Consider the following 7,934-nt stretch of genomic DNA (forward strand, 5'->3'; position numbering starts at 1 on the left):
CCTGTGTTCCTGTTGCCCTGGAGGGCCGCTCCTGTCCCTGAGCTTCCGGTTTTCCTGGAAGGCCGCTCCTGTTCCTGTTCCTGTGTTCCTGTTGCCCTAGAGGGCCGCTCCTGTCCCCGAGCTTCCGGTTTTCCTGGAAGGCCGCTCCTGTTCCTGTTCCTGGTCTCCTGGAGGACCGCTCCTGCTCCCCTTGCAGCCTAGGAGGACTGTCTCTGCCTTCAGTGTCTTCAGGGGACGTTCGTGTGGTGAGCGTGTCGCGCCGGACTCCCGAGTCCTCCCCGGTCCTGGAGGACTGCTGCGGGTTATGGACTCACCGGTGTTCCGAGTTCCCCGCAGTCTGGTTGGGGACTTGCCGATGGACCTGTGAGGGGCAGACGCTGCCTCCTAATCACCGGCAGTCCAGGAGGACTGTCTTGTCGCCAGTGTGTGCTCCCCCCCCCCCGTAAATAAAGCTGTTGACTACTCCACCACTGTGTCCTGGCCTGCGTTCGGGTCCTCTACCACCACGTCTCATAACAGACAGGTCAATAAGAACCCAAAGATCACTCTGACTGATCTCTGCAGATCCAGATGGAGAAAGTTTCCGATCAACAACCTTGATGCCGCTCTGCGTCAATTTTGGTCAATTGGTCAGTTTAATGAATTTTGTTTTATTTACTATTTCTTATGAACTTAACTCAATTATTTGTTTTTTTCCCTTCGTGTGTGATCTTGACATTCGTCCTTTGGTGAACAAAGTGGTTTCAAGGTTCTGCTGAATTTCTTCTTTGAAGAAGAGCCTGGAGCCTTTTGTCCTTCTACCGCTCTTAGCTTTTCTTCTTTTGCTCTATTATTGACGTGAAGTTTGTGAAAATAAAGTGGCTACAGCCCCTTAAACACGCTTTAGTCTGACCCAAAACGGTGGAATACCCAGCTAAATGTCGAGCGGTGAACAGTTTAAACAATGCTTAGCTTATGCTCCCAATGTATGTCTGTCTTAGGTAACATGAAATGATTAATGCCACTGCTGTGTTGTTTGTTTGGGGTGAACACGCTGGTGGTGATGCTGAGGCTTTTCTTCTCTAATAACGTTGTTGTAGCCTTTCAGTGACACTTGCAGAGACCCCCATAGCTAATCCTTGTTTTTGTTGCTCTCCAGGATCACGCACCTGCCTGCTTGCCTGCTGATTGCCCACACATCCACATCCACAGCCGTTGATCTCAATCTTCTGCCCTCTGCCTCATCCAGCTGCCTCTCCACCTCCATTCTCCTCTGTTCTTTTCCAGTAAGTACATCTTTCAATGCAACGTCTCTGTGGTTGCGACTTAGCGAAGACCCTCGCTGTTAATTCTTTATTAACCAAGTTCCAATCCGGTACGGATCTGGAATATTTTCAGTCTATTTATATTTTGCAGCAGGGGAGCGAGTGGTACAACTGGTTTCACGCATGGAAAGGGCTTCCTGTGTTCCTGCGCTCTTTATGAAAGATGTGATATTTGACAGGTTCACCTTGAAATCCCAAATTAATAGATGAAATAATGGATGTGGTTCACATTAATTAAGCATGCGAAAGGGCTGATCTTTAACAGAAAACTGTATGCAAGTGAAGAACGTGATCACAAATGTTGGGGAGGAAATGGAGAGAAAGAAGTTTAGCAGCTTACTTTTTTCTCCCATTGTGCTCTCAGAACATCATGAACTTTAATCTTTATTTTCATCCCCCCTCAGGCCAACTCTGCAGGTTATCTGGATAACCGGCAGGGCTTTCCATACTAGCAAGAGCACCATGCCCTTTCAAAAGAATAGAAAAAGAGAGATATTCAGGACCTCGATTCCCTCCTACATGAGCACACAAGGTCTTACAGGAGTGTGAAAGCAGAGAATATTAAGAATAGGTGGTTTGAAACCTCACAATTTGATACCTTTCTCATAAATAAGGCTTTATCCTCCCCTTACGTTCATAATTAGCAGTGATAATCATACATATTTGCATTAAAAGAGCATTGCTCTGAGAATGTGGGGACTGATTTTAAATCAATCGCGCAGTGTTTGATCACCAGTATTGCTTTCACTTGTTTACCACCCCTTTTTTGTTCTCTCTCAGCCTCCTTATTCTGCAACGGTGAACATTGTAGAACATTCATCATCCAAGTTTATTTGTCTGAATCAGCGTTACATGTGTTATATTCATTTAAGGATGACAAAGAAGATTTGAAAGGAATGCTTGGCATCAAATTCATATCAAGCCCATATTCATGAAGACCACGGTCCACACTTAAAAAATATATACATTCATTTCAGTTCAGGTAAAAGCTCTTCAAAAGCTCATACTGACCACACAATGTCAAACGCACTTGAACTCCATCCACCCACAGACATCTTTAATTATTTCCTTGCCTACAGTATCTCAGTGTAAGGACTGAAATAAAGAATAGCCACCTCCGACTGCCCCCAGACTAATTTTTTTCCAATGAAAATAAGTCTGCATATACGTGTCTGATCAGAGCTCTTTCCATATAATTTCCTTCTCATACACGTAAAAAAAACATTTAATCAACATGCCCGAGTACATTTTGAGATGTTAAAATGGAGGCACAACAGTGTCAAGCAAGCCTGACCGTGGTTCCAGACTCAGTCAGGGTAGAGCAATCTTCATTCACCAAATCCCTGCAGCACAATTCAATTCTGTATCACTGCAGGACAGGGCACCCCGGACATAATCTGACAGCCATGAAAGGCTGGCGGGTGGGGGTTTGGGAGGGGTGCAAACAGACGCTTCTGTCAACGCCATGAAATAAAGCTTACCTTTAACAAGTGCATCCGCAGCCTGTAATAAGAAACTACTGAATATTTTCAATCTCAACCCTACACACAGGCCTACGAGGGTCTTGATCTCTTGGTATGCTCTTGTAAAGCACTTTTTGCCTTTTGAATATTACGAGCGTAATATGGAGGAACCTCTTTTACACTGTGCGACCGCAGTCGCCCTGACAATCGACACATTTTCAAGGTCGACACCAACGATCAGCACTGCTAACTCGCCATTCAAATGTGATATATGGTCACAGTCTTCCATTTGGGTCCTGGATCATCCTTTTGAGAGCTCATCCTCTTCAGAAAGTCCCTGTTCCCGGACATGCTCTTAAAGTAGCACTCCATTAGTTCCGTAGTCATGAATATTTTGTTGCCTCTCATTACATCCGTCTGGTTCATCAACACTTGGCCTTGACCTTGTTGACCTGGGCAAATTCAGAGCTCCAATATTAGTTATCTCCCTTCTATCAAAGGGAGGCTTGAAGCTTCAAGAGCCTTCCCTCCAGACACAGACATGCATCTCACCTTGGCTGATCTTCAAATGATGGAATCAATGAAGGAACAAAACAATAAGTGAAACCACGTGGTGGAACTTGGCTTTCTTGTGAAGAGCTGGGAGAGGCTTCCGCTACACAATGGATTTATTATCAACCCAAAATAAACTGGGCTTATTAGACCTGCAGGAGTCAACAGGCGGTTCCAAGTAATCACAGCTCAATTAACAAGTGAGCAGCCATTTTAAACCGTCCAAAACAAACACCTTTTTAAGGGCTGCTTGCAGAACTTCCATTTTTCTTCTGCTGTTTTGTCTGTTTTAAAGTGAATTGGTAAGAGAAAAATCAGGAATATTTCAAGTATTAATATAGCTCCTCTCTGGTGCTCTCAGCGATCAGAGGGTTCCCCTGAGAAGGCTTAATAAGCGAGGGAGCAAGACTGAGATTAAATCATAAATATTTAACATCTAATGTGCCTACAAACTTTATATTCCTGTCTGACCTCACTTTCCAGATATCATGATGTCAGTTTAAAAACAAGTGAAGTTTTAAAACCACTAAAGGCAGACCTAGTCGCTATATGGATGAATTACGATATATAACACACACACACAAGCTCTGGTACATGAACACTTCCATGGTTCCAAACTGTCAAAAAATGCTACTTTTTAACTCAGAATGCTCCAATTTATAGTTTTCTTCCACATCGTCTCTTGTCCGCCCTCCCTGTCACTTTGCTGTCTATCTTACAGAGCGTTGAGCTGTTCATCCCTATCGTAATGACCTCCTCAGGGGCTTGGAGATACAGTCTGCACAGCCCCAGCTGTTTGGTGAAGGGCTTTGCCACTTCATGTGAAACAATAAAGAGTGATGCTGCAGACCGTCTTCTTGTTAAAAGCTTTGATCGCAGAGTTCACACAAAACCTTCACAGCGAGATGAAAAGGAAGGCACATTTTAGGGTGAGGACCTTTCTTTTGGTACAATAATGGGGTAGAATGGGAGCAAAAGGTCTCTTTGATAGCCACCTGCTTTGAAAGCCACTCATGTAAGTCTGTAAAAATATGGTACATCTCACCAAAAATGGCAAATCAGACCATCGGGCAGGGATCTACTTGATAACTCTTATTTATTTCTACAAAAATGGGAAAGCAAAATGCAAGTTTGACTTTTCCTTGGAGGGAAAAGTCGATAAAAAGAGGCAGAAAGTAGAAAGAAGTTCAAACATATATGCAAATTTACGGCACGTCGTTGTGATAGAAAACAGCATTCTTCATTCCAGCACAGTTGCATTCAAAACCCATCTCACTGCTGCAGGCGATGCATTCTTTAGGGAAAACTAAGACATTGCATGCCTGCTAAAGAGGGCTCACGCAAGAGCAGCGTCTTGAAGGCACCTAAATTGATGACATAAACCGCAGCTCTGGTGCACTAAGATAATCACTTTGCATGCTCAAATATTTCCGCAAGTGTGAGTCCTCGTCCCACAGCGGTGCCGTGATTCTGTGGAACTGACAAATCAAACAGGGACGAACACCGTAGCTTCCTCAGCCTCGCCGCACTTTACGGGCAATTAAAATCCAAAACAATCATGGAAAACTGTTAGAATCGTGCAGACGGTCATCTGCCTGACATGGGACAGTGCTCGCTGGCATCGAGTCCACATTGACCAGAAATGCGTCTATTTTGGGATAAGGTTATGACAGCGTCTCCTCACGAGACTGTGCCATCGGTGAGGTAGTAATTGGTTTGGAAAACAACAGTCGGTGTTCAGGTGTCCATTATTAAGAATTGCTGGTGATAGCTGCCCCAGTGGATGTGCTTATTTCAGTGTGTATCTGAAATACACCAGCGGCAAGACATAACAATTGGCTTCCATCTATAGTTAAGCCTCTTTTCTTGTTTGACACAAACGGTGCATTAATGATGGATGATCCCGATGCAGCGGGGTTGTTTTTAGAAGTAAAATCCAACATTTAAAGTCTTTCATTGATGAGTAACATTGAATCTATATTTCCCTAAAAGACAATAACAATCTGTCTGCGTCCTTATCGCGCCCGGCTCATCAGATATTGATGCTTTGTACCTGTGAGAAGGACCAACATACATGAAAAGATTCAGGCTCACAGTCAAACATGTGGGGACATTCTTCCTCTACTCAACAATCTAAAGATATCCGCATAGAGGTGAGATTCTGTGTTTGTCTGAACCTGGCTGGTCAGGCTTTTGTCTTATTACCACTGTAGTAGGGTCAGGGACTCTTTCATGACCCAATACAACAGTTGATGTAAGCATAAATCAGATGGATGGAATTCAGTGGTGACTACTACTGTTGTCATTCTCTGTTAGATTCAGCTTCCTGCCTGACTATGATTGCTTTGTACATACATGTTGGACATTTTGGCTGATAGTGGCCAATAATCACACTACAATCATGGAATCTGCTGACACTGCTGTTGTCTTCATTTTATTGCTATTCCAGGTTGTTTTACTCCGTGAAGATCCAGACGACTGAGGTCAGTACTCTTAATAAAGTGATATGAAGTGATGTTCAATGGGGGATAGCCAGCGTATTTAATTGGCGCTGCTGCTGCCCCCGATGCTCTCACTAAATACCCTGCTGCGAGGGGGCATTAGTTCTGTGAGCTCTCCGGTGAGGGCTGTTCCATCCTGACTCTTACTGGTTGGACCCAGAGGAGCCGGCCCATATTCAGTTTTGTCTATTTTGTTACTAGTGAATAACAATTCAGTGTTTGACATAAGATTCTTTTGCAAATCTTTATTAACTGCAGCATGAATTGGTGCAAAACAAAGGACACTTTTTTCAAGGGTTATTCAATGCTGCAGGGATTGGCTCCAAAATTGTATTTTGTTAATGTTAGCAGATGATTTTGGGGAAAACTAAGATCCTAAACTGCTTATAAATCTGTTTGTGCTAGTAAGGAAAGTTTTGGCTTGGTTAAGTAATTAGTGAATTATTACCATTAGATTTCAGATGCAAAGTGCAGTCCAGATAATGGACATGTTTAGCTTCTGTGTACACTTAGCGGTTTGGCTCTTTTGGGATTAATCAGCAGTCCGCCTTCACAGCGGGGCCTAGATTGAACACTCAAAGCTCTGCTCGGGTCACGATGTTCTGTTGTGAACAGGAATCATGCATATGCAGAAAGAGCCCTCTAGGCCTCATAAAAAGCAGCATTATGCTTCCCTAATTAAACTGAACTCTCCCCTTCCAAACACTGTAGCAGGTCTTCAGGGATGTATAGAACCTCCTTGGGTCTGCTCCCAGGCTGTGTCGGCCTCTTGCAACAGCTCCCCTATTGGAGGCATTGCAGACTGCAACAATCAATAAAGTGCAACATTATGAAGAGAGAATATTGGTGCCATTACAAACAGCAATGCTGAACAGCCCAGCTATGGTGGAATGGCTTGATGTAAATGGAATGGATGTGGGCTGACACCTTACATCATTTACAGTTGATAAAAGTATTCTGCAACCCCCCCCCCCCCCCCCCATAATGGCTCAGGGTAAAGAGAAAGCATCCATGGGTCCGGTGAATTACAGAAAAACATTCTGATGGAAAATAAGAAGCATTTTTCACTACTGACCATTAAGGCCCCAAACAGAACCCCTCAACAAGGTTGTTTTTTCCGAACGCTGAAGCAAATAGGACATTTTTTGGTTTGTTTTGTTTTTCTTATGCGTGTGTGTGTGGAGACTTTTGTTCCCTCTGCCATTTCAGATTCATCCATATGTTAAACATCAAAAATACAAACTGGTTTGCTCGTGACTGTTAGACTGAGGTGACTGGGTGAATAATATGTGGGCCCGCAGTCGGAGCAACGTTGTGACTCCAAATGATGCTAAATTCAGATTTATCCAGAGGTTGAAAATACATAATACAAATCAGCTCTTTGCTCCCGCTGTGCATTGTCGCAGAGGGGAAAATGAGGAAGAGCGTTCAGAAGTCTATTCCGAACATGTAAAACCACAAAGGAAAAATTTTGAGGAGGAAAATGACTACTTGAGGCTGTCCTCAGCGGGTGCGCATTTATGCCTCGCTTGTCACTTCCCTTTTCTTTCACCTGCAACACTTGTGCCGCCCCATGAATGACGTGATGTGATTTGATGGTGGTCTTTGTAGTTAACAACCACGTATGAAGCCATAGCTCACAATGAAGTTCCTGATGAACCTTCATTTAGAGTATGCTTGCTCCTGACCACGCTTTACATGCCGTCAGGTGACCAGTTGTACCAAATGGGCCCCAGTTCATGAAATTATTCCAATACTCACACTGAATCCCAAGAAGGAAGTGAGGTTCAAGCTGTGTACCGTTAAAACAATGAAAAAAGGCATCATTATAACTGGTGTGGGTCCATGCGATTATTCCATCCTACCTCAATGTAAAACGGAGATTATGAACTCCTCTTTGTGATGCATTGTTGATGCTGCATAACATCAAGTTGCTCTATCTCACCTAGAATTATTTCTGCACCAATTCAGGTTTCCAGCTCATTAGGGCAGGATAATTAGTTTGAAAAGTAAACGAATGATGTTTGATCTATCTACTCAGGCCTCATTAGGATCTTTGTTTCCCTGTATAAACAGGCATTGATGGCAGATGATGCGTCTACTATCAGCAAAGA

General features: G+C 43.6%; 1 long non-coding RNA gene across 1 annotated transcript in view; it reads left to right on the plus strand.

Moving 5' to 3' along the window:
- Nucleotides 1–242: 242 nt before the first annotated feature.
- The window catches only part of LOC130528950 (uncharacterized), a 7,782-nt gene continuing 90 nt past the window's right edge, over nucleotides 243–7,934 (plus strand). Inside the window, exons 1-5 of the long non-coding RNA XR_008951463.1 lie at nucleotides 243–629; nucleotides 1,139–1,265; nucleotides 4,043–4,248; nucleotides 5,769–5,802; nucleotides 7,897–7,934. The exon at nucleotides 7,897–7,934 is cut by the window's right edge and continues 90 nt beyond it. This is a non-coding gene — a long non-coding RNA (uncharacterized LOC130528950). The remainder of the gene's footprint in view (nucleotides 630–1,138; nucleotides 1,266–4,042; nucleotides 4,249–5,768; nucleotides 5,803–7,896) is intronic.

Source organism: Takifugu flavidus, chromosome 1 (genome assembly GCF_003711565.1).
Source record: "Takifugu flavidus isolate HTHZ2018 chromosome 1, ASM371156v2, whole genome shotgun sequence".
Lineage (NCBI taxonomy): Eukaryota > Metazoa > Chordata > Actinopteri > Tetraodontiformes > Tetraodontidae > Takifugu > Takifugu flavidus.